We start from the raw sequence: 26,943 nt of genomic DNA on the forward strand, positions 1-26,943 counted from the left end.
AATCCTGTCAGCAGGCAGTGTAGGGGCAGAGGACGAAGGAAACAGAAAAGACAAAGAGAAAAAGAAGGAGGAGGAAGGAGGAAAAAGAGCAGAAGAAGAGAAAGAAGAAGAGAGAAGAGGAGAGGAAGAGGAAGAATGGGAGGAAGGAAGAGTAGGAAGAAGAGAAAGAAGTCAGACTCGAAGCACAGCGCTTTGTGGCATGTTGATGGTGGCCAAGGCTGTGGGTGTTCCTGAGCCGCCCTGGTGTGGAGAAAGGACATCCCAGGGTGCATGGCGCCTGCAGACACCCTGGCTTGCCTGCCCCCTAGTTGGGTGGAACTGCTTCCTCCCTCTGTGCTGGGCACTTCCTCTGTCCCCTGGTGGGTGGCTCCCGTAGGCGTGTGATATTCCAGCGCTCTGGGCCCTTTCCTGCTCACCTTGTACCTGCATGGCTCCAGCACCAGGCCATGGTCACGGACACTCAGAATGTATTGATGGAATCTTCCTGTTGGTTTAACCCAGTGAGACCTTGTTTGTCACGGAAAAACTGCACATGAGAGAGGCAGGGGGAAAAGGAATTGCTTTCCAAGAATCTGTCTGATATGGGGTGCTCTGCAGGCCTCTTTTGTCATCCACTTCTCCTTGGGAAGGGGTTCCTGGAAAGGGGCTGGTGCAGGTGGGTACTGGTGCAGATAGGGGCTGGTGCAGGTGGGGTCTGGTGCAGGTGGGGGCTGGTGCAGGTGGGGGTTGGTGCAGGTGGGGGCTGGTGCAGGTGGGAGCTTGTGCATGTGGGGGCTGGTGCAGGTGGGGGCTGGTGTATGTGGGGGTTGGTGCAAGTGGATGCTCGTGCAAGTGGGCACTGGTGCAGGTGGAGACAGATGCACCTGGGGGTTGGTGTAGGTGGACACTGGTGCAGGTGGAGGCTGGTACAGGTAAGCACTGGGGTAGGTGGGGCTGATGCAGGTAACCACTGGGGCAGGTGGGGGCTGGTGCAGGTGGACCTGCCAACTGGGACTAGGGGTCAGCCACAGCCAAGTGAGAAGGAAAGACAGGAGCTGTCCTGGCAGGGACTGAGGGTGCCAATTTGCAGGTAAATCAGAAGCCCCAAGACCAAACATTTGATTGTGTGCATCACCTTCGTGTCACCTTTCTGTGCTGGACTTGTGTTCCCCAGAGAGAGGCCATGATCCTCTCTCCATGTGTCAAATCCGACAATGGACACTGAAATACTGTGCTGGGGCCTCAGGAAGAGAATAAGGAACAGGATAAGGGGACACCCACCTCTCTGCCCAGGAAGACTCAGGCGTGTACCTCCTAGCAGCTGTGAAAACACTAAAGGATTATGCAAGGTTCCTGCTTATGTGGGATTCGGAATCATTTCCACAGCTCTACCTGTGAGTAAGAGAATCTATTTAGCAACATAACATCATGGGATGGCAAGAGTGACAGCTGCAGAGGTGCCTGGTGTGGTCCCATTTCTGTCTCATTGTGCTCTGGCCTTCTCTGGCCTCTCTTTTCTAATCCCCCAACCCCATCTGGCTGGGATGTAGGCCTGGTTCGTAGGTCCCTCTGCTATACTCCACCCTTGTCTTAGGCCTCTTCCCTTTCCCTTCCGCCCACCACCCCCCTGGATTGGAAGCCCACCGTGCGGAGGTTGCCTCTTGTCCTCTGAGCTCTCAGCAGGGCTCCTGTGGTCAGCAAATTCGCAGTGTGGGAGTGCAGATGACACACCCTGGTTGGGCTCTTTCCGTGAGAAAGTGGCATTGGGTATTTCTAAAATAACTCTAGTTCTCTATTCTAAGTTTCGTAACCACAAAAAATTTTATGAGTTTCTCACTGTGGCAGATCAAATAGAAATATGATTCATGCTTCACAATTTATGTAGCCAATATCATAGATATTTGGTAGTTCTATTATGTATCTGACAGGTACATATATATTTTTTTCCTCTAAGAGATTGTTCCATGTGAATAGATAGAAACTGCTTAATAAAGGCTATTTATTACAGACCAAGAGCAAACAGCTTATGAAAGGGAAAAATGCTGAAGTCATTTCTATTAATTCAAGAACAAGACAGAGTGCCTGTCACCATCACTATTGATCTCCACAGCGTTGGGGGGTTTAACTAATAACAATAAGACAAAAATGAATTGATTGGAATAAGCACTGGAAATGAAGACAGAAATGTCTTTATTTGCAGATGATTGAGCATATACCCAGACAACCTACAGATCTTAATAAAATAATATTAAAATTGGTAAGATAATTTGGTAAGGTAGATGCGTGGACAAATACACAAATATAAAGATTTGATATATGGTAGCAATAAACATTTGAGAAGGGAAGTGAAAAAAAATAGCCCATTCATAATAGCAACAAGCACTATACAATTCCTAAGGATGCATTTAACAAGAAAAGGTCAACTATTTACAGAAGTCAAATGATAAAATTGTATTGAAGGACATTAAAAAAAAAAAACCCTCAGCAAATGGATATGCCCAACCCATGTTTCTGTGTGAAAAGACTTAACATAAAAAAAAAATGCCAATTCTTAAAAAACTAATATACAAAATCAACACATTACTATGTAAATTTAAGGCAATTGTAGTTAAAATTTTACTTCTAAGAACTGGATAAATTAATTTTAGATTCTATGTAGATAAAATAATTATAAAGGAAATGTAAAATGACGGTACACTTCAAATGTTCAGAGAATAAAGGGGAAGAAAATGCAAATGCATGGGGATCAGTTCGAGTCGACAGTAAAACTCGGACTCGAGCAACCAGTACCAAAACAGCATGATACTGACACTGGATCCAGCCAATGTATTACGAAAACAGATCTGAGAGCCCAGAAATAGATGAGTAGGAAAACCTAAAATATAGTGGCAGCATTTTCAGTCAGAGACAAAGGGTGGATCCATCAACTGTTCAGGTACAACTGGCTATCCAACTTTAAGAAAACCAAAACGAGATTCTACTTTAACCGTACGTAGAAACAAATTCTAGGTGAATTAAAGATTTATGTGTCAAAATAAGACATTAATATATGAGGATAGAATTTAGGGGCCTGTTTATATAATCGTAAAGGGAGGGAGCACTTTCTAAACAAGCTAGAAATCTCAGAAGCCATCAACAAAGGGGGAGATATATGTTGGCTACATGAAAATCAAACATTTTATAAGAGAAGAAAAATCCATGAGCAAAATCAAAGAGCAAACGATAGACTAGGAAATGTATTTCCACCCAACAATAGATCTCTTAAACCATTGAAAGACTATGAAAAGATAAATTTAAAATGTAGTAAGAAAATGATAAAGGACTATGAACTGCCAATTTGCAGAAGAGGTAATCCAAGCACCCAGAAAACACATGAAAGGAGACTCAGAGAATACAAATTAAATGCATGGGGGAATAGGGCCACCTAAGGTTTCAGGGTGACCAACTTGTCCTTGTTTGCCCAGGACTCTCCTAGTTTTGAAACTCCTTAGTCCCAGGCAAACTGAGATGCTTGATATTGAGAAAAGAAAGAAAAGCCAGAAACAGGAATTTGAACTTTGAATGGACCAAGAATGTACTCAATGAGATTGAGTTAAACCCCGACTCGAAGACTTAAACCCCAGAAAGAGACTAAGTGGCCTTCAAAGAGCAGCTTTGCATTTTCTTACCATTAAGGGATTAGAAGCTTCGGGGCAAGGCAGCAGCAATTCTAGGCAGAAAGGAAAGTTACTGACATGACTGGAAAGTTTGTGTACAAAGGTGGTTTAGGGTCATGTGGGGGCTGAAACCCAGCTCATGCTCTGTTTGTCGAGCCGTGTGTCCTGGTGTGGCGCTGAGCCTGGTTGGACAAAGGGCTGCCCTTGACTCTGCCCACAGGTGTGCATGGGTTAGAGGGATCCTGGTGATGGCCATCCTGCCACCTGGGCTGGGTAAAGCCCAGGCCCAAAGCATGGTGACACTCAGAGGACACACTCCTGCATGGTCCAAGGCAATGTTTCCAGGAAGCACCTCTCTGGGTAGAGGCCTGGTGGGCTGTAGGGCTTGAAGGTGTCTGTGAGGATGCCCTGCAGCCTCTGGCCTCCCTGGAGATTGTACTGAGTGAGTGCCAGTCCTCCTGGTTGTCTGACTGGCTGTGCCTCATAGTTCTGCAGACCAGAAGTCCACGATCAAGGGGTCAGCAGGGTTGTTCCTCCTGAGGGTTAGGAGGAGGAATTTGTTCTATGCCTCTCCCCTGGTTTCTGGTGGTTGCCAGCAATCTTTGCCATTTCTTGGTTTGTAAAGGCATCACCTGATTTCTGCCTTGGTCTTCAAATGTTCTCCCTGTCTGCATGTTTGTGTCTAAATTTCCCCTTTTCATAACGGCATCAGTCATATTGGATTAGAGTGCACCCTTCTCCAGTATTACTGCTTCTTAACGTGATTACTTCTGTAAAGGTCTTATTTACAAGTGAAGTCACATTCTGAGGTACTGGTTAGGACTCCAACATATGGCTTTTGGAGGCACACAATTCACCCCATAATGGGAGATGATAATGTCAACCAGGCACCTAGTTCTAGACTTGACTTCTTTATCCCAGGTAGTATGCTTGACAACTCTGTGATAAAAATGCTATATATTTTTTTCTAATTCTTTATTATAAAATTTTAAAAACATACAGCAAAGCTGAAAGAATTTTACAGTGAGCACCTTTCCCATATGCCCACTAGCTACATTCTACTATTGACATTTTACCATATTTGCTTTGTCACATAATCTATCCATCTATTGATCCTCAATCCACCCATTAATCCACCTTATTTTCTGGTGCATTTCAGAGTAAATTGCCAACATCAATACGTTTTCCCCTAAATTCAGCAGTCCATCATTAACTAGAGTTCAATATTTTCTTTACAGATTTTTCTTTTGAGGTACAATGAAATGCTCAAATCTTAAGTACACATTTATTGAGTTTTAAGAAAAGCAAACAGCTGTGTGATCCAAATCCTTAACGAGATAGAGAACATTACCATCACCACAGAAATTTCCCTCGTGCCCTTTCTTAATCTCTGCTTCCACCCCACGGAGGCAACTACCGTTCTGATTTTTCCACTGTAGCTTAGTTTTGCCTCTTCTAGAACTTCATAAAAAGTGGAATCAGATGCAATACACTCTTTCATTTCAGGCTTCTTCCACTGAGCGTAAGGTTGTCAAGCTTCATCTGTGTTAAATGAATATTGTAGCGTGTATCAGTAATTCATTCCTTCTTATTGCTGAGTAGTATCTCATTGTATGGATGTGCCACACTTCTCCTGAAGAGCCCCTGGGCTGTTTCCAGCTCTCAGCTACTAGGAGTAATAATGTATTTGCACCTGCATTTTAGGGATAAGGAAGTGACGCTCAGGGAGTTTAAGTGGCTTGTTGAAGGTCGAAGGTCATAGGTCATGAGGGGCAGAACCAAGATTGGAACTCAGCCAGATCTGTCAGACGCCAAAGCCTAAAGAATTTTCTTTTTAATTCCTCTGTGATATTTTTGCTTTCCTTCATGTGGGGTGGCTTAGGAAGTAAAGTATATCATGGAATGTGTATTCTACCTTCATTTGACTGATTTGCATTATAGTCAGGCAGTCTGCAGAGTGGCTTCGAGTCCCTGCTTCACCATTTACCAGCCGTGTGACCCTGGGCACGTGACTAAACTTGCTTCTGTCTCTGCTTCTAATCTGTAAAATGGGAAGATAACAGGATACATAGGGTTGTTGTGAGGATTAAATAATGAATTAAAATATGAAAGCCCAGTGACTGTGTCAGGCATATGGTAAGTGCCACATGAATGTGAGATATTTGACAAAGATCTCTTGAGCATTGTCTCCAGGCCACATGCATATGCTTAGTATACAAGGATGATTAACATCCTTGTTAATTGTATTGGGCCCCCCTCGTCTGCACCTCCCATCCTCTGGCTGGACCTTTCTTTTCCTGTGGCCGTTGGTGAGACCATTAGCTTCAAGCAGGTGTACCTGTCGGCATCTTGCCTTGTGCTGTCCTCTCTATGAGGAACTGCCAAGCCCTTCTCCACTGCGGCTGCGCTACTTCACATCCCAGCAGCAGTGCACAGGGGCTCCAGTATCTCCACATCCTTCACTTCACCTCCCTCCCTTCGTCTTTCTTTCTCTCTCTTTATTTTCTTTCTTTCTCTTTCTTTCCTTCCTTCTTTCTCTCTCTTTATTTTCTTTCTTTCTCTTTCTTTCCTTCCTTCTTTCTTTTTTCTTCTTTCTTTCTCTTTTTCCCTCCCTTCTTCCTTTCCTTCCACCTTTCCTCCCTCCCTCCCTCCCTCCTCGTCCTTCTCCTCCTCCCCTTCCTCCTCTTCTTCTTCTTCCTTGCTTTTTCACTCTTAATATTAAAGTTTTAGCTATGGAAAACAGTATGGCTATTTCTCAAAAAATTAAAGTTTCCATATGATCTAGTAATACCTCTTCTTGGGCATATATCCAAAAGAATTGAAAGCAGGGTCTTGATATACTTGTACACCATGTTTATAGCAGCTTTATTCACAAAAGCCAAAAGCTGGTAGCAATCCAAGTGACCGTTGATGGATGACAAAATCAGAAAAATGTGGTCTATCCATACAAAGGAATATAATTCGACCTTAAAAGGCAAGGAAATTCTGACACAAATTACAACTTGCATCACACTACAACTTCCTAGATGAAACTTGAGGACACTAAGCTAAGTGAAATCAGCTAGACACAAAAGGACAAGCACCACATGCTTCCATTGATTTGAGGTATGTGGAATAGTCAAAGTCATAGGGACAGAAAGTAGAATATGGTGGCTACCAGGACTAGGGGTAGCAGGGAATGGGAAAGTATGGTTTCATGGGTATAGGGTTTCACTTTTGCCAGATGGAGAGTTCTAGAAACGGATGGTGCCGATAGTTGTACAACAATGTGAATGTATCTAAATGACGATGAAATATACATTTAAAAATAGTTAAGAGGGTTTTGTTACAAAATACAAATTTTATCAAAATTTTTAAAAATTTAATACCTTCAGAAAATTTTTAAATTGGAAAAAAATTGTGCAAATTGTTTCCTTAACTACTATTGAAGTCAAAATAAAAATGTAGAGATGAACCAAAATAAAAACAGAGAGATGAATCTCTAAGTGTAGTATTTAATTTGGGAAGAAAGAATTGCAATTCAGGGTGTACACACAGATGGAGTGGTCTTCTGAAGACAGTACATCTGAAGAACAAAGAGAAGGTTGGGGGTTTTATAAAAAAGAGGAACGTTACATGTGTTCTTGGGAGAAAGTTCACTGGTATTAACAAAGTCCTGGGAACTGGCAAGCTCTGACTGGTGAGCCATGAAGGTGAGCAAAAGCCATGAAGGTAGTCCCAGAGTTGTGGTAAGTTAGCTCGGCAGCTGTGTGTAAAACTGGCCTCAGGTTCCAACAGGCAGCTTCAGCCGCCAGACTTGCAGAGATGTATGTTCTTGGAGCAGTGTTATGTGTCCTGAGTGCTTTCCCCCACTAGTTTCTTCTGTTTTATTTTGTTTTTTTGTTTTTGAGACAGAATCTTGCCCTGTCACCCAGGCTGGAGTGCAGTGGTACAATCTTGGTTCACTGCAATCTCCACTTCCAGGTTTAAACAATTCTCCTGCCTCAGCCTCCCGAGTAGCTGGGACTGCAGGTGTGCACCAGCACATCTAGCTAATTTTTGTATTTTTTGTAGAGATAGGTTTCACCATGTTGGACAGGCTGGTCTTGAACTCCTGGCTTCAAGTGATCTGCCTACCTTGGCCTCCCAAAGTGCTGGGATTATAGGTGTGAGCCACAGTGCCCGGCCTCCCCTCCACCCCGAGTTTCTTGACTGTTTTGGTTTGGTATGACAAGAACGACCTACTTCCTGTGAGCTGCTTTCACACTGCTGACACCTGCTTGTTGACCTAAACGATGCTCTTACTCTGCAAAAGGTAGGCAGCAGCCAGGAGGTATTTCTGGGCGAGAGGTAACATATATAGCCCACCTTGCCTGTGGGTCTGGATGGCCCTGCAGGGGGAGAAATGTGGGCAGCTTCCCAGGCCCTTCCCAGTAGTTGGTGGGGAGAGGACCCACCTGGCAGGAAAATGTAGACCCACATTTCCAGGATGGGCAGGAGGTCCAGGCCACCTTTCCTCATTCCCTCTGTCACCTGTTTGCTGTGTACTCCTTGGCTCAACATTCAACAGCCCACCCTTTTCATGCCTGTCAGGGGAGAAGCAGAAAGGCTCTGCACCATGGCCTAAGTCACGCGGGCTCTGGAGTTCCCAGATGGCTGCTGCAGGCTCCTTACTTGGGGGAGAATGGGAAGCTAACCCCTTTCTGGAGAGGACAGACAGATCTGGGAATTGTTTGACGTGGTTATGTGAAATCTGACTCAGTCCTCAGACACCATCTATGACAATTTCCACAGGCATCTTGCTATTTGCAATAGATTCCTGGAAGCACACAGTTGCTCATTCATTCATTCAAAGGGCATAAACCGGGCATCCCACAAGTATAGATCTGGTGGAAACTGACCTGGCCTTGCCTTCCAGCAGCTTCCAGTCCAGAGGGGGAAACCAACATGGACGAACAGTGACACACAGCAGGGAGTACTCCAGGGACAGAGGGCAGGAGAGACATTCAGTGATGTGTAAAAAATTGAGACCTGAAGATTGAGCAAAGTTCACTGGGTGAACGGGTAAGTGGGGCAAGAGGATTCCAGGCAGAGGGACAGCACGTGCAATGCCCAGGGGTCTCCAGGGAACGCGGCATTTGAGGATCCCAGAGAGAGATGTGGAATTTTGGCAGAATGTGGAGTGTGAGGGATCTAGCTGTACCTGGCTAGGGAGGGCCTGTTGTGTGAAGTTTGGTGTACTCTTTGGGCGATGGGAAGGCCCTGCAGGGTCTGAGGGAGGGAACTGTAAGGCTGCTCTGCAGCCGGCTTGGAGGTTTCATTCAGTGAGGGGACGCAGCCACAGCTGGCTGCCACTTGCAGGCTGCAGCCTGGGCTCTCAGCATCACCTAGTGGGCACCTGTCCAGCCTTGCTGCCTCCCTGTGCTGCCTTACTCCCCTGTCCAGCCAGTTCGGGGAGGCAGAGGATGTTTGAATTGCTTCATCATCCTGGGGCCTCTGAGCCTAGAGCCAGACTGTGACCTCAGCACCTGCAGTATGGAAGCACGTGGAATTCCAAAGGATTCTGACTTCGATGACGTCTGATTGCTTTGAGCAAGTCCACCTGGGGCAGCATCTCTATTACCTGGCGTGGCAAAGTGTTCCTCAGGACAGTGTTCCTTTACGCTTTTGATTGAGACTGAGGACTGATGAAGATACAAGGTCAGTGTGATTATGCTGGAGCCACTCCGCAGCCCACCATCCTCCCAACACACACACCCAAGATCCGGTCCGTCTCAGAAGGTGGGTTTGGCTGCCATGCTCTAAGGGCTAAGAGGTTCTGCTTCTGTAAACAGCAAATGGTCCTTTGATGGGACATGCAGAAATGGCTTAGAGAGGAGAGTGCTGGGTCCAGGAGGGGCAGCAGAGCTCATCTGTCTACTCCAGTGCTTCCCAGATGTCACTCATTCACCATGCCCGCATCTTTGAATAGGCTGTTTTGCTGATTTTTTCTTTACTTGATTCACTTAAACTTGTTTGAGATAATGGATATATTAATAACCCTGATCTGATCATTATATATTATATGTATCAAAACATCATCATGTACCCCATAAATGTGTACAATTATGTGTCAATTTTAAATATATTAAATTAAATGTACTCATTTAAAAAACAGATTGTGTTATTATCTATAATGAAAAATGTTTTCTTTTCTGGAGAAGCTAGCGGAAGGGCCCCAAGGAACAAGGGACCTGGGAGCCCCAGGGTCTGACCTTAGTCCCAGGGGATGGGAAACCCAGGATGGGTTTGGGTTTGGTGTGTTTGCCTCTTGGAAGGATTATTCTGATGATTCTGATGAAGGGATGGGAATCAAGGGAGATGATCACTCTGGTCAGATCCCGCTGAGGGCGGAGAGGGTGAAGGTGGGGGTCACAGGACCCGCTGTAAGTGGGTACAAGAGGGAGGGATGCTAGATCTCCCGGCCCCCACCCAAGCAGCAGGGCTGTGAGAGGCCAGTCATGAGAGCAGACAGGGCATGGTGGAGGGGAACCCTTTATTCGGGCAGTACGTACAGGAACAAGTTATACTGTAGTTTCAGAAACTTCACAGAAATGACCTCTCCTGTACCAGATATGATTACAAGCCGTGGTTCTTCCTCTGTGGCTGTCTACACTACGGGCTGCTCCTCCACCTACTGCTGCCTCTGCTGGGCGGCCCCCCAGGTTCTTCTCCACCTTCTGAGCACTCCCACCGGTCCCTGGACTGGATGCTGCTCCTCAGGGCTCAGCGCTTCTGTCTGCTCCTCTCAATCCCCACATGCTGGCTGGGTCCTCCCGCCCGTCACTGGGCTCAGAATTGCTTGCCGATGACATGCTCTAAGGGCTAAGTGGCCTGAGCAGTGGCTCTAAACCTTTTGAAAATCCAATACAATTACACACTTTCTTCCAAGGAAAATATATAATTGTACAATACTTAGCATACAGTTTCAGAGCTATCATATAGCTCCTGAATCTAGCCATAGGACTCAAATTATGACTCACCCAGAGCTAACAGCTTGCTCCTAGTGGAACACAGGCGTTCAGAGGCTCAGAAATTACACTGAGTCACTTGGGCCATGTTATGATCTTTGCGCTCATATGGAGCACACACTGAATGAAGTAGAAGCAGAGAACATCAGAGCCAGAGGGACCCTAGGAGCCATCAATGTCCACTCCTCTCCTGATGGGGAAACTGAGGCCCAGACAGCTGAACCAGCATGGGAGTCATTTACCTGACTCCCCCTCCCATGCTATTCTTGCACCCAGCCTGCCTTCCCAGCTCTTTTATGAGGCACCAGACTGCCCTGGCCTATGGGGTTGGGGAGAAGGGAAATCAAGAGTCAATATGGGGCCAGGCTTTATCTGACCTCTGAGGAGTCCAGTAGGAGAGGGCTGTGTCTCTCCTTCCAGCAAATCAGCATCGGAGGGGACTTGGCAGGGATCAGCCTCCCAGCCACACCGCCTGAGTCAAGGAGCACGGTGCTGCCTTGGTGATCATGCTTGGGAGGTGGGATTGACCAGCATGCCGAGGGCAAGGTGGGAGCCAGGGCACCTGTCTGTCCGCTGTGAGAGTGCCAGGTTGGAGGCTGGCCCTGGGGTGGCTGGGGCTCTTTCTCCGGCCAGGTTCCACCTCTTCTCCCTGTCTACCTCCCCTCCCTTTTTCCCTCTTTCTCTAGCTTTTCCCTCTCTCTTCCTTCCCCTTCCTCCCCCTCTGATCCCTCATTCTCCTTTCCTACTGCCTCCAGCCTGGGCTGTCCAGGCCATATGGAATCACCTTTACAAGCCGCTGTCCTTCGGGGATTCCCCTGATGCTGCTCTGGAGCGAGCGTCTGCTCCTTTCTCCTGGGTGCAGGCTGTGCACTGGCCTCTGCCTCCTCCATAGTCTGAATGAGGAGCTTCAGGTGCTGCAGGCTGTATCCCATTCCCCAGCGTGGTTGGGGGCTGTCTGCATCCTGGGCAGAGGCAGGGGTGGGGAGGGGAGGGTGACCGGGAGCCTTCAGGAGTTGAAGCTAATGGAGGGGGAGCAGGGCAAGGCGGTGATCCGGGAGGGAAGTGGGCCGGCTGGGACCACGGTCAGGCCCTGGCCAGCGGGTAGGTGTGTGGAGAATGAAGGCGCCGGGCTATGCAGCCCCTGGACAGAGCAGGCACTCTGTGGTTGTGTGTGTGGGGAGGGTGGGAGGCAGAAGGGCACAGGCAGTCAGAAGCCCAGCTCCTGGCTTAGGGCTCTGTCCATTCCCACCAGCTCTGGGCTCCCCAGGGCTGGCTCCATGGTGCAGATCTGCCTGGCCCATCATCTTTGAAACCATCCTATAGCCCCTCATCGGCCCCCTGCCCGGGAGAGGGAGGAGAGAGCTTGGTCAGTCTGTTCATGCTGCCGTTGGCATTTCCGGAGCAAGCCATGCAGGCATCTGTGTCCCCTGGAGTCAGTTCACAGACCCCGCTGTCTCTGCCGAGGGAGAGTTGAGGGCCACTCGCTGCACCCTCAGGGCTAACTGCGGCCCCGTGCCCGGTTCAGTCTGGCCCTGGACGCTTTCTCTCTGGGGTGTGTCTCACCCACTGAGCACACAGCAGAACTGGCAGGCAGGTGCTGCTCCCGGTGAGCTGGTGTGTGGTGCCTTCTGAGGGCAGAGTGAGCTCAGGCCCTGAAACATTCGCAGAGAGGGAGTTAAGAACCCTCACCCACGTGGCTGTTTCAGCTGGAAGTTATCCAGTCATCTAATTTGCTCATCTGGTGGGCCTGGGGGAGTGAGGCAGTGAGGGTGGGGGTCGGGGAGAGGAGTGAGAGAAGACTTAGGGAGAGACCTGCTCAGGGTCATGCATTGCATGACAGACCAAGGCCCAGAAACCGGGTCTCCTGGCCTCCCAGAGAATGCCCTTTGTCTAGCAAATAAACAAACTAGAGAAATGGCATCAACACCTAACTGAGCATAAGGTGTCCTTGAGGCCGTCACAGGGGCCCAGGGGAACCCAGGCTGAAAGGGGAGAGTGGGGACAGCACTAGCAAAGGCCAGAGGGACAGGTCATGCCATGGAGAAAATGCTGAAGTTTAAAGGTGTGTCGAATTTATTACTCTCTCCCTTCCTTTTTTTAAATGACTGTTTTTTTCAGGCCCATGGCATATTTACCGACCTATCGAGATAACGGAATGAAAGTTCTGTGAAAACCTGATAGGCTCAAAAACGTTAGTCCTTATTAATACCTTCTTATCAGGCTTGCATTCCCATCACCTGGGTTTTATAGAGGCTGATAAAATGACAGCGCTGGAAGGGATCCCGCAGGTCACCCCCAGATCATCCGCTGCCTCCCAGCCAGGCTTGGGTGGGGTGAGAACAGTGTCTTGGAGAGGGTCCTCTTTAAGAAAAAGAACGTAAAACTACAAGCAACATTAATACAAAAATGAAGATTTATTCGGAATGAGAAATCGGAACAAATTATACATTTCAAAAAGCTGAAAGTTGACAACATAGACATCACAAAACCCAGAAAAGAATAAAAATATATTTCATAAACTATTACTGACCCTCTGCTGCCACTCATCTGTAATATTTTTATCTTGCATGTTTTGGCTGTTTCTCTGATTTTTATCTTGCATGTTTTCGCGTGTTTCTCTGATCTCTTCATAGGACAATAATTTTATATTATCATTTTCTATAGGGAGAATAAAAAGGTGATCACGCATCTTTCAGCTTCTTTGCTTGGTGTTGGTAATGTCACACCTGAAGCATTCTCTCTTTAGGTGTGTGAGCCCTGATCAGCCTCTCAGGCATTTGTCCCTCAATTCTCCCTCAGCTGCGTCAGCTCTGTCATGGCCTTGCCCACGTGGGTCCCTGCCCCTTGCCTGCCTCTGCTGCTCCAGTCCTGGGGTGGGAAACAGAGTGACCGTGGGGACCTCTGAGTGGGATGCTGAGCAGAGTCTTATTGGCTCTTTCCTCCTGGAGTTGAAGCGTATGGAGCCTTGGTGAGTGAGGTCCCCCAGAAACAGGTGGGAGCCCTGTCATTGAAGGTGGGGTGCACCTGTAGTCCTAGAACCTTGCTAAGGAGTGGTGTGTGACCTTTGCTGGGGCAATGTGCCCTGCTGGGGACACTGTGGCCTCCCAGCCAGCCCTCAAGTATAACGTGTCGGGGCACAGAAAGGCCAGTTTAGTGAGTGACGCCATGAGGCGTGGGCTCTGGTGGCCTCACGGTCAGTCCCCCTCTGGTCCTGGGTTAGCATTTCCCAGAGCGTCCTGAGATGCTCTGTGAGAAGTGGCTCCCTGGTTGTCTTAGTCAGTTCAGGCTACAAAGTACTGTAGACCGGGTGGCTATGAACCACAGACATTGATTTCTCACAGTTCCGGGGTCCGAGTCCGAGCTACAGTGCCGGCACCGCTGAGTTCTGGGGAAGGCCCTCTTCCGGGCTGCAGACAGCCGACTTCTGTCCTTGCATGGTGGACTGAGGGCAATGGAGTTCTCTGGTCTCTTCTTAAAAGGTTGTTAATCCCATTCACAAGGGCTCCACCCTCAGGACCTAATCACCTCCCAGAGGCCTCACCTCCTAATGCCCTCATTCTGGGGATTAAATCTCAACATATAAATTGGGGGAGTGGGGGGCGGAAACAATCAGTCCATACAAATGGGAGACCCGATGTTACCATTACTATTTAAATACTCTGAGAAGGCCTTCAGTAAAGAAACCTGATTGGGTGAAAGAAACTTTCCCCCAGAGTTTCCCTCAGGACCCTTCTTTTACCCAACATGTATTAACAACTTGCACTTAAGAAAACACTGTCACATAGAGACTTCCTGAGAGAGACGTAAGGGCAATGAAGGTCCCAGACCCCACAGAAGGAGACCTCACAACTGGTTTTCTCATCGGGATACAAGACGCTTGTGGCACATCTTCCTCGGAGATGTTACATTCAACTCAGGCTGGTGTCAAATAAGTCCTGACACTCACTGGACACGGGCTCAGATTGGATTTAACATAACCAGGCTGGACACAGTGGCTCACGCCTGTAATCCCAGCACTTTAGGAGGCCAAGGTGGGAGGATTGCTTGAGCTCAGGAGTTCGAGACCAGCCTGGGTAATACAGTAAAACCCAATCTCAATTAAAAAAATATTTAAAAGAAAAAGAGAACAAAGATAATTTGACATAACTTTTCAAGTTAGTTAAAGAAAACCTAGATAGACCCACCCTAGGAGTGGAGGGAGCTTGGATAAATTGGGGCAAGAGGGGCATCCAAGCATGGAGGACAGGGACAGTGTTCAGAGTTTAGAAAAATCGAAGACAGAAAATCAGAACTTCGGCCAGGTGTGGTGGTTCATGCTTGTAATCCCGGCACTTTGGGAGACTGAGGTGGGCAGATCGCTTGAGGCCAGGAGTTCAAGACCAGTCTGGCCAACATGGCAAAACACCATATCTACCAAAAAATACAAAATTAGCTAGGCGTGATGGTACATACGTGTAATTCCAGCTACTTGGGAAGCTCAGGTGGGAGAATTGCTTGAACCCAGAAGGCAAAGGTTACAATGGGCCAAGCTCATGCAGCTGCACTCTAGCCTGGGTGATGGAGGGAGACTCTGTTTTTAAAAAAAAAAAAAAAAAAAAAAAAAAATCACTACCTAAAAACCAAATTGCTGCAAACACAGGGTGGTCCCTACAGCCTCAGACTTACCGCTGAGAATCCAAACAAGCTGTACTGTGAGTGGCTGAGTTCCCATCATAAGGACTAGACCTTCCCAGAGGAAAGATGTGCAGGTAGAGGAGACACAAACGGGCCAAGCTGCGGCCGTGGGGGTAGAACGGCCTCCAGGCCTTTATATGCGGATAACAGGAGAGGGGCGAGGAAGTATTATGCAGATTTCGTGCAAAGCCGCTTGACAGGCGTGAGAAATGGATGATGTGATGGACATCAAGCAGACACCACAGGTTGTTACTTTAGCTCTCTAGAATCTTGCAGAAGGTATTATTCAGCTCCTGACTTCCCTTAAGAATAACGATTACCCATGGTACATATGCACCTTTGGAAAGATCAGAACAAAATGGGCCTAATAAATGGCAGGGTGATAAAACTGGTACATAGGGAACTGGTCAAACATGCTCTAAAAAGCTTCCTGCTTCCAGCAGAGATAGCCGTTGCTCATGCAAATGGCCATCAGAAAGGACACACTATAAAAGCTGTGGGGACCGGGCTTGTGGATAAAGCTGCTAAGCAAGCCTCTAGGAAGAAAGAAGTTAAGCTGTTTGGCCTAACCCTAGGTATCCCCAAGGTGGCATTAAAACCCCGATTTTCTAAGAAGAAGGAGAAAAACTGGGCAAAATAGGGGCTACTCAAACTAAGGACTGTCCCTGTCAAGCGCTCCTAATCCCCAAGACAGCCATACAAACAGCTGAACTGGGGTAAATACATGATACTCGGGTCAAAAAATGATACAAGAACCCCTGGAAGGAAGGGAAAAGGGTAAATGGGAAGTGTATAAATCATCTAAGGCACCTTTAAAGCTAACTCCAAGGAAAACCTAGAAGGAAGCTATAAGCAGGCACCATCATTGGGGACAAATATGGTTAGGATTAATCCTAACACAAGGGGTAAAAGGAGACCTAAATATTAAATAGGGCCCAGTACTAGGGGCGGAAAATAGGGAATATCCAATCAAACTAATAGTCAGCATAACTAGAACCTGCACCCCCAGACCGCAGTTTAATGCCTGCCAAGTCTTACATTGTGGGAATTTGGGAAACCAAAGGTAGCTGTCACAAGCAAACAAATATCTAGGTCCTGAAACAGGTCGCTTTCAGGGAAAGCCCTGTGCTAGCTGGAATGAGGTCTAATGGACCACCCAGTTTCAAGACTGGGAGACTCATTCTTCCAAAAACAAACCCTTAACGAATCAAATGCATTTGTATAAGGGCCCTATGTCACCCAACTGTGGAAATGTAAAATGCAATCCTAGATTAATTACCGTAACAACCCAGCTACTCTAGACCAGGAACCTCGGAGGTCTGGATGAGTAATAACTATCTTAGGAAGGGATCCCATGGGGAGGTTAGCTTTTAGGCTAGCCACCAGCTCCACCCCGAGCCCACCCAGGATTACTCTACCTCCCAGTCCCACTGCTTTCTTTAGCCCACCGAACAATAACCCTATAAAGTAAAAGTAATTAAGGTAACTAACTTAAGGCAAACTTCAGAAATTAAGACGGCATATGGGGAGTAAATGCCTGGGTTGTATGGGTCAAATTTTTGATTCTAGTACTTAGTAAGAGTGACTGTTAGGCATCCTCTGCTGGGCAGCCTCAGGCGCAGGTAGTTCAGTTTCCCCAGGATGGAACACCAGTCCCAAAGAAATGTGTTGCACGTTGCTCTATACCAGGGCAGGGATGCATGGGGAAATAAGACTTACAAAAGTCTATTCTTGCTCTGTCCTGCATTGCAGAGGTCATATCCTAAAGCAATGCCCTCATTCTCCGTAGGGAATGTAAACCACTCTCTTGTCTCTCTAGGCAGGGGGCAGAGTTCAACTCTCTACTTGTACCCACACCAGAAATGTTACCGGTAAGTCAAACAAGAGCAACTACTTGGCTCTTCTTACACCCTGGGGTAATGTCTGGCAGTATTGTGGACCTGTTACCGTCCAATTAAACTGGGACTTGTGCCTTAGTTTAATTGGCCATTCCATTCTCCTTGGCATTCCATAAAATCCCCGAAAATCCACATGGCCACCAAAGTTGGAGAGATCTAACAAATTCTTTTAATCCCAAAATTTCTGTTAACTCAATAGGAGCCCCTAAAGGAGTACCTAATAAATTGAAGAACCAAAGGACACAAGAATAAATGTGGAAATGGGACCAGTAAGGGTAAAAAGAAAAAGAGGAGGGAATTGAAGGACGTAATGTATACAGCAGTCCGTTTCCAACACCAAGTGCCCTAAATTGGCTTAGGTCAGCAGACTACAAAAGAAACTGAACATACTAGGCCCCTGCTTGAATAGCCAATGCCTGCTTCCCCTTCCTCCCACCCCCTGCACTTAGTTGCCCTCACCCGAACAAAAATGTTTAGTCTAAAATAAAAGTTTACTAGTCTGCAAAATAGCTCGCTTTGTCTGTTCTTATCAGCCTGCCCAGTTACTTAGTTCATAAGTCAAATACTTGAAGAGCCCCTGAGCTAAGATTGCAATGCATTGTGGGCTGCAACAAAATGCAGCAAGACAACCCTAAAGGAAACACCTAAAGCGCCTAACAATCAATAGGTGGTGTCCGCCAGAGAAAATTGTAACGCTATAGTACTCAGCCTATGAGGAACTGGGGGAAGGACCTGTGCACTAGGGGACAAATTGCTTGTTAAAACTGTGCTGGGTGTGCCTGCATGCCAAACACCAATCTTGCAAAACTGTCATTAAAATTCTCACTTTCGCTGTTCTCTGGGTCTCTAAGTCCATTCTTCGGGTTTGAACAGGTAAGTTTGTTTTTCACAGTTTGAACGCTTATTTTTGTACTAAATGTTATATTGGGTATCTTATGTTTGCTGTATTATTTAATTCTCACAACAAACCTACAAAGCGGTGGCATTCTTTCCATTTTATGGATGAAGAAACTGAGGTTCACAGAGGTTAAGTAACTAATACAAGCCAAATAGGTAGTGGACAGTGGAGTGGGCTGTGAATTCAGGTTTTCTTGTATCACTTGACCACAGGCTAAATGCCAAGGGCTACTCTGGGACCAATGACAGCTCATAAGACCCAGAACCCATGTACGCCTGTCAGGGCAGAGAAATTGAGCCTGTTTGGAAGCCAACTTAAGCCTTAGGAATATAGTCTTTAGAGCAAACGGGTTTAACCCAAGTCAGCAGATAGAATTCATGGGGTCTATGAACTTGGACGAGAAACACTTCTACGTCATTTTCACGAAACTTTCACTGAATTTAGCACCTCCCTCACCTATCACACAGGCAATAAATCAGTGTTGGCCAGACCTGTAACTCTGTCATTAAAAGAAACTACAGATATTTTCATTTCACATTACAGTGTTTAGCAATATCTCCAAATATTGTTTATGTAATTTGTCATGACTTAATATTTATGATAGTTATTAGACCTGCAGCCGACCTTGTTATTTAATATGTTACACATAAAATGTATATATATACAAAATTGTGTTATGTATTAGTTTTCAAAAGTGTTTTGATAACTGTGGTTTAATATAATTCATTGGTCTTATTTTATGCACTTAAAAATATTCTTCTGGGAAAGCCTCCATATGCCCCACCAGACTGTCAGAAGACTCCAGATACAGAACAGTCTAGATGCCCTGACTCAGCAAGAGTGCCTGAGCCAAATCCTGACTGTATCATTTACCAGCTGGAGGACATTAAGTTCTGTAGCCTCGTGGGATGTCTCCCCTAATTCAGGGTTTCTCAGCCTTGGCCCTGTTGACATTAGGGCTGCATAATTCTTTGCTGGGGATGGTATGGGGGTGGCTGTTCACTGTGGGATGTGTGACATTCCTGGCCTTGACCCACAAGATGCAATAGCACCCCACCCCCCAGTTGTGACATCTAAAATGTCTCCTGCAGACATTGTCACATGCCCCCATGGGCAAACATGCCCCAGTTGAGAACTGCTGTGCTCGATGTGCAATGTGATATTAGAGGGTTCTTGCGGGTTCGCTTCGATTGTGCCTCAATGCCTGCGTGCTCAATGAGGCGCTGTATCCTGCTTTTGTTAGGACACCAGATTTCAGTAAGTTCAGGGTCAAGAGGGACTGATCTCCCAGCCTGAAATTCCACAAGAAAGTCCCTCTGAGTGTTGGCAGCCCGTACCATGGTGATTCAGACTGGGAGTTCAAGGGAGCCCAGTCCTGGCAAGCTGATGATGGGATGGAGAAGAACAGTGACTCAGGTGTGCCTACGGGTGCCCCGGATCTGAAAGATCGAGAGCAGGGGCTGACCCCAGATGGGCAGGAATGTAGCAAATGCCTTCTCCAACCTCACGGGATTCGTAGCTTTTTTTTTTTTAAATCCAGAAGAATGAAGATGGCAGGGCCACACTGCTGCCCTAAAGGATGATGCAGTGCTGCAGGAGATTAAGAGAAAGGGGGCATTTTAAAATTCCTTTGGAATACTGAAGGGGAAATAACAGAATGGTGAGAGCAGCTACTGGTTTTGAGCATTTACACCATACCAAGGACCGTTCTAAACAGTCTATGTCATAATGGTACTTCATTCTTATACCTAACTAGGAGGTATATGCTGTTGATGCCTTTATTTGGCAAGGATCTGAAGCTTAAATGTCCACTGTCTTGACTAACTGCTTCTATAAATGAGAGAACTGAAATTTAAGGCCAGGTGTGTCTAATTTCAATGCCCATGAGTTAAATCAGTAGGTAGCACTGCCCAAGTGCCATTCCAGATACCCAGGAAACCCAAAGCTGATATTGCTAAACAAAGGTTAGAGGCCCATGGGGAATTACAGAGGTCAGAGTGCTCCTAAGAGACTGAAGGGGCTCATCTGGGACAGTGTTTGACAAAAATGGAGGAGAAGGTGGACTTTCTGTGGACCTCCTGTGACTTACGGACTTGTGAATTCCTTACCTTGTGAATTCTGTGCCAATGCTAGACAAGCATCTGGATCAATTACCAAACCAATGGCTCGTCAGCCTTTAGATGCTGAATAGGTGGTTGATAAGAGTCACTGTAATTTTTTGACTTTTTAGTAATAGCCATTCTGACTGGTGTGAGACAGTTGTGATTTTTTTATTCTAAATAAATATTCTTTTTGATAACAGCAAAAGAATCACTGTAGGATCATAAGTTAGCAAAGAACAAGTCATGCCCGACCAACTTCATTCTTCTTTATGGTTCTGCTCTCCTCACAGCTTGGTGGGGAGGAGGAGAGGAATCTGCAGATGGCTTTCCACAGAGTGTTTGCTCCCAGTTCTCGTGAAATCCGCGAGGACAGGTTTGGAAACATGAGCTAGACAATACCAGGGCAGGCTGCTTTCTGGTGGGTTTAAGACCTGTGCCCCAGGGAACCTGATTAGCCAATGTGGGCTTAGAGGAAGTCTCAGTGGCAAACTGGAGATGGTTCAACAATCAGAATGAAAAATGTCACCGTGACATAGTTGTGGAGAAAAGCAGACAGCACCAAGCAAGTAGATTTTCACTATATCTGAGATGTCGGAGAGAGGAGCCTGTATTACAGAGCTGTCTGGGTTTAATGACAATGATAATAGCTAACATCTTTAAGTGTGTACTCTGTGCCAGGTGTGGTTCTAAGCACTTTACATAAATTAGTTCCTTTAGCCCCTCCCAACAACCCTACAAAGTAGGTTATATTATTTGCTACATTTTACAGTTGAGGAAACTGAAGCAGAGAATGATTTCATAGCTACCAGATGCCTGAGATTTAGAGTCCCATTTAGCTCTGAGATTGTACTGGAAGGTGGGGAAAGAGTGGCTTGTATGTACACAAAAAGATGAGCACGGTGTGCCACGGACTCAGCTGTCCCTTTCTCTGAGAGATTTTCTCTGCCTCTCAGGTGGGGTTAGCGGCCTCTCCTGTGTACTCACAAGGCACCCGGTACATGGCAGTCCCCGCCCCTCCCCGAGGTTATAATTTCCTATGTGCATGTCTGCCGCCCCTCTAGATTCATTTCACCCATTTAGGACCCTCAGCTTCAAGCACAGTGGCAATGCTGGGGTTTCCATAAGTGTTGGTAAGGGGATTGAAATGAATGTAAAGATTATAAAGTATGAAGAAAAGATGGAAGGCCCTGGGGCGATGGGACATGGATGTGTGACAGAATCTCAACCAAAGGCCACACGAGAGGGAAGGATAGAAAGAAGTTGTCACACCTGGAACATGGTATTGAGGGAACCTGTGGGATGGTCTTTCCCGAGGCCTCGGATGGCCTGAGGGCAGAGACCGCGGTATAGACTCACTGGCCTCTCATGAGCTTCCCCAGCCCCACGAGCGGAGAAGTCTATGAAGTCCGTGGAATTTGAGGCTCTGCACAACGGCCTGCTCCGCTTTTCCTTTTAGAGTAAAGGGATTAAGAGGACATGGAGGAAATGTAAACGTATGTTGGCAAATGAAAGTGGCCCCTCTAGAAAAGCTACCTACCATCTGATTTCAACTACATGACATTCTGGAAAAGGCAAAAGTAAAAAGACAGTAAAAAGATCAGTGGTTGTCAGGAGCTTTGGGGGAGGGATGAATAGGTGGAACACAGAGGGTTTTTAGGGTAGTGACATTACTCTGTAGGATGCTATAAGGGTAGACGCATGTCAACGTTTACTTGCCAAAACCTGTAGGATGTAGAACTTAAACAGCCAAGCCTAATGTAAACTATTGACTTTAGTTAATATTATATCACATATTGGTTAATCAGCTGTAACAGTTGTACCACACTAACACAAGATGTTAAAATAAGAAAAGGGTGTGTGTGTGTGTGTGTGTGTGTGTGTGTGTGTGTATGAGAGACAGAGAGAGAGAGAAATGAGGTATACGGGAACTCGATTTTTTGAGCAATTTTTCCATAAACCTAAAATTGTTCTAAAAAATAAAATCTATTAAAACAACAGAGATCTCCATGATCGCACCTAGAGCACACCCGGGAAACACCGCTGATGCACTCACATGCAGTCACGGGAATTGGAGATCTGTACAGACAAGGGCACTCTCCCCACTCCTTAGAGTAGATAGATCTATCTACCAGCCATCAACTGGAACTTGTTCACCTTCTTTCCACTTCCCTCCAGTAAGTATGCAGTGGGAGAACATGCTTCATAGAATAGGAAACGCTACACAATTATGAAAACTTGTGGGCTAAATCATTCTAAGAGATTTGTTTGGGCTTGTAGTTGCTGCAAGTCATTATACTCAAGGGACTCCAGGAGGGGTAGCCTTAGCGTTTGCTCCTTCTGGCCAAGGGCCAAATGGATTGGGGTCCCAGGCACAGCCACAGGAGGCCGGAATGGCTGCAGCTGGTGTCTCCTGTCCTGATCAGAGGATGAGGGTGGCTTCAGAGTTTCTAGAATGTGGACCCCATCCTAAGGGGGCATTGGGATGGGGCTGCTCCTGAGCTGGGAGAAGGAGCTGGAATGAGCATCAGGCAGTTGCTGAGGGGTGGAGAAGGAGGAGTGAGCAGATGCAGAGAGCTTGCAGGAGTGAAGCTGGGTGATGTTTTTAACTCTAGATTAAAAAAAAAATTTTAAGCAAGCAAAGAGAATTTCCACCCTGCCAGAGCTGGGAGATCCTTGAGACCATCTGTTCCCTCTCACTTTACAGCAGAGAAAACAGGGCCTGGAGGGATCCCCCAGAGACCCAGTGGCAGTCCCACGTTAGGCTGGGCTGTCCCTGACTCCTAGGCTCCCGCCTGCAAAACAGCTCTGAGGCTACGCACTTCTCCCGTCTCACCCGAGTAACTCCTCTGCCTGGAGCCTTTCAATGGCTTCTCATTCTGACAGGAACCGCTTACCTCCCTGCCATGGGATCTCAGGCCTTGAGGGGCTGTCCTTCCTATCTCTCCAGTTCCATGTCTCTCCCCTTCTACCCAGCTCCCCACCCCACCCAGCCTTCTCTCCACCCCCACCCCAAGACCCTGGAGGCACTGAACACCCCTCCATTTCCCCAGCCCACGCAGATGTCCTTAGTCTCGGGACAGGGTGTGTGCTCTTCCATCCCCAGCTCATCCCCCACTCTGCCTGCCACCAGCGGGGCTACCATTTCCAGGGCAGCCTTCCCCAAGAGCCCAGGCCTAGGTCAAATGTCCTGTAGTACCTCGATTGTAGCTGTCTGCCTGCCAGCCCTTACTTCCCACTGGGCCAGAGTAGCGACAGATCCTGGCGCAGAGGAGGTGCTTCATAAATATTTATTGACTGAAACAGGGTCTATAAATATTTCTTATAGGCTACAAGCAGAAAGTATTAGTCTCAGTTCCCTCAGGCTCCCTCTCACCCCCCTCTCCCCACCTCTCCGTTCATCTGCTGGTGTTTGGGTTTCTTTCCCCATGGCCCTGGAGAACCAGTGGGCCAGGACCCCATGGGCAGCCACAGTGGCTCTGAACACACGGATGGGATGAGGCTCTAAGTACAGTAGGTTCACGGCTCTTGTTTGGGTAGCTGGACCACTTCCTCCTTTGGCCATTTAAAAATGCACTGCAGGCAGCCAGGGACTGGTTTTTATCCTGGTGTGGAGATGCACATGCCTGCCACGGCAGTTGAACATGGCTGGTTGAGGCGCGCACATCTTGCCCTAAGTTTTATGATTTCAACGCCACCGTGCTCAGTGTTCGCCCTCCCCGACAAGTGACCGCTGCTCTCCGAGACTCTGTGCTTCCTGCTAGACCAGTCCTCTTTACTATGGTCTTGCCCCTTTATCACCTCAGATGTGTATGGGCATTAACTTTTATGCTTTAAATCCAACATAGACAATAAAATTAGGGAAGCAGGATAGTGTTAATCTACAGGGTTGCCTGTGGAAATAATCTGAGTGAGTCCTTCAGAGTCCTTGAGGGAATTTCTGAGGTTGCCCTGCCCTTCCTGAGCAAAACTTTCTGTAGCATGCCGAGAAGGGCTGTGCTTGGAAGGAGGGCAAATGCCCCGTGGGCCAAAGAGTGAAAACTTCCCTTTGCATGGCAAACTCAGCACCTAGAAGCCAGGGATGGGCTCTGGGAAGAGGATCCCAGAGGAATGGGGGTAGCACATGTTAGTCCATCGGCTTTGGGCAGACCCAAATCAGCTTCACCTGCAAACACATTCGAGGGGGAAGGAACCAAGGCAGGTCACAGGTGACTGGTATGCACATGGAGTTAATCAGCCACATGAATCCTCCTGCACACTCAGGGGCAGCGGCTGTCATTTATTAAATGCCCTCTTGGCCCTGGGTGCTTGACTTATATTAGTTGTCATCTTGCCACAGCCTAGTGAGGAAGGCAGAGGCAAACCTTCTCTAATTTCTACACGAAGACATTGAGATACACAGCCAGCTGGTGGCAGAGGTAAGTTTTGAAGCCAGGTGATGCGCCCGTTCTAAAGCCCACGATCTCTCATGATTTTGCACTGCCTCTGCAGGGAATTCCTAGAGATTAGACAGTATTAGGGAAGGGGGATGGTCTGACTGCTGGGCATGGAGGGAGAGAACAAAGAAGTGGGAGAAGCATCTGGCCTCTGCATTTGACAGTCCTAGGCCTGCTGTGTGGCTAGGGGCAAACACTTCTGCAGGAATAGGAGAGGCAGCTTTGTCTGTGCACCAGCTGCTGGGCAGGGTGTAATTAGGTGGGAAAGGCTCTAAATGTTCCACTCGGGCAAATCACAACCTTGCAATTAAAAACAGCTACATGGAAGTGGAGTGTGAAGGCGCCTGTGACTTCTGCTGTGCTTATCATGGGGAGCAAGTCAGCCAGAAAACTGCTGCTCTGCGTTTCCTTGGATCCAACGCTTAGCTGAACCTCTCAGGCTGACTTGATGGCACAACCTTGGCTTCACCACTGCACCCTCTTGAACGCACTGTTGAGGGGCAGCCTTCTTGCCCTCTCCCAAAGTAGAGGGCACTATGCTGGGCGTGGTTCTCTCACAGCACACTGAAAAGGCACAATACGCAACACAGCCCCACCTGTTCCAAACCTCCTCATTTCGGAGCACTGTGAGAGAGCCTGGTTACTTACAGTCAACTCCAGGAGGCCTCTGGGGATTTTTGAAACAAAAGGAAATTGAGATCATGACATGCTTGGAATATCATGAGGATTTTTTTCTGCCACGTAAGTGCACTATAATGAGAAAAAATAATCACTGTAAGCAATATTTGTGGGTGAGACTCTGATGTGGCCCCAAAGTAGATGGATCTAGGGGAGGGGCCCAGTGGCTTGATTAGACACTGTCTGATGCTGCAAGTAAGCAGGCCCTGCCTTCCTACCAGCCTCCGTTGTCAGGACAACGCTGACACTCACACCTTGATGCATGTGGTATCTGTGTGCTGTAGATTGGTTGTTTGTCCCCTTTGAGTCTCATGTTGAAATATGATCCCTAGTGTTGGAAATGGGGCCTAATAGAGGGTGTTTGGGTCACAGGATGGATCTCTCATTAATGGCCTGCTGCCATTCTTGCAATGAGTGAGTGAGTTCTTGTTCTGTTAGATCCCATGAGAGCTGGTTGTTAAAAAGAACCTCGTACCTCCCTCCCTCTCTCTTGCCTCCTCTCACCATGTAATAATCTCTGCACATGCTTGCTCCCCTTCACCTTCCACTATGAGTGGAAGCAGCCTGAGGCCCTCGCCAGATGCAAATGCCAGTGCCGTACGGCCTACAGAACCTTGAGCCAAATAAACCTCTTTTCTTTACAAGTTATCCAGCCTCAGAAATTTCTTTTTTTTTTTTTTTTAAGACAGAGTTTCACTCTTGCTACCCAGGCTGGAGTGCAATGGTGCGATCTCGGCTCACCGCAACCTCCGCCTCCTGGGTTCAGGCAATTCTCCTGCCTCAACCTCCTGAGTAGCTGGGACTACAGGCACGCACCACCACGCCCAGCTAGTTTTTTGTATTTTCTAGTAGAGACGGGGTTTCACCATGTTGACCAGGTTGGTCTCAATCTCTTGACCTTGTGATCCACCCGCCTCGGCCTCCCAAAGTGCTGGGATTACAGGCTTGAGCCACCGCGCCCGGCCTAGAAATTTCTTTATAGCAATACAAATGAACAAAGATAGAAAATTGGTGCCGAGGAGTAGGGCATTGCTAAAAAGATATCTGAAAATGTAGAAGCAGCCTTGGAACTTCATCTGGTAATGGATGAAGGCTGGAAGAGTTTAGAGAGCTCAAAAGAAGAGAAAAAGATAAGGGAAAGTTTGAAATTTCTTAAGGATTGGTTAAGTTGTTGTGACCAAGTGCTGTTAGAAATATAGACAGTAAAGGCCATACTGACGAGGTTTCAGGTGGAAATGAGGAATTTTTGGGAACTGGAGCAAAGGCTAGCATTGTTGTAAACTGGCAAATAATTTCACTGCTTTGTGTCCATGCCCTAGGGCTTTGTGGAAGACTGAATTTAAGAGTGATGACCTGGCTGAGTGCGGTGGCCCATGCCTGTAATCCCAGCACTTTGGGAGGCTGAGGCAGGCAGATCATGAGATCAGGAGTTCAAGACCAGCCTGGCCAACATGGTGAAACCCTGTCTCTACTAAAAACACAAAAATAGCCAGGTGTGGTGATATGCACCTGTAATCCTGGCTATTCGGGAGGCTGAGAATTGCTGAGAATCACTTGAACCCAGGAGGCAGAGGTTACAGTGAGCTGAGATCACACAATGAGCCGACATCACACAGTGAATAGGCACAATACACAA

This window comes from Sapajus apella, unplaced genomic scaffold, assembly GCF_009761245.1.
Source record: "Sapajus apella isolate SASKATOON/1434 unplaced genomic scaffold, GSC_monkey_1.0 scaffold22, whole genome shotgun sequence".
Lineage (NCBI taxonomy): Eukaryota > Metazoa > Chordata > Mammalia > Primates > Cebidae > Sapajus > Sapajus apella.